This window comes from Triticum aestivum, unplaced genomic scaffold, assembly GCF_018294505.1.
Source record: "Triticum aestivum cultivar Chinese Spring unplaced genomic scaffold, IWGSC CS RefSeq v2.1 scaffold139907, whole genome shotgun sequence".
In the NCBI taxonomy this organism is placed as follows: domain Eukaryota; kingdom Viridiplantae; phylum Streptophyta; class Magnoliopsida; order Poales; family Poaceae; genus Triticum; species Triticum aestivum.
This window is the reverse complement of record NW_025232312.1, coordinates 5,612-6,023: the sequence shown is the minus strand read 5'-3', so window position 1 is coordinate 6,023 and position 412 is coordinate 5,612.

Below are 412 nucleotides of genomic sequence, written 5' to 3'. Positions count from 1 at the left end.
GTCAGGGAAGAAGGGAGGTGCCCACGATGGTGGGGGGCATGCCCACCCCCTTGGGGCGCGCCCCCTGCCTCGTGGCCCCCCCTTCGGTCCACCGACGTACTTCTTTCACCCATATATACCTACGTACCCTAAAACTTCCAGAACATAAGATAGATCGGGAGTTCCGCCGCCGCAAGCCTCTGTAGCCACCAAAAACCTCTCGGGAGAGCCCGTTCCGGCACCCTGCCGGAGGGGGAACCCATCACCGGTGGCCATCTTCATCATCCCGGCGCTATCCATGACGAGGAGGGAGTAGTTCACCCTCGGGGCTGAGGGTATGTACCAGTAGCCTATTTGATGTCCGAACACGCCCGGGCGTACGAGGGAGAAATGAGCGCCGACCTTGGGGACAATCTTAATCATTTGTTTGATT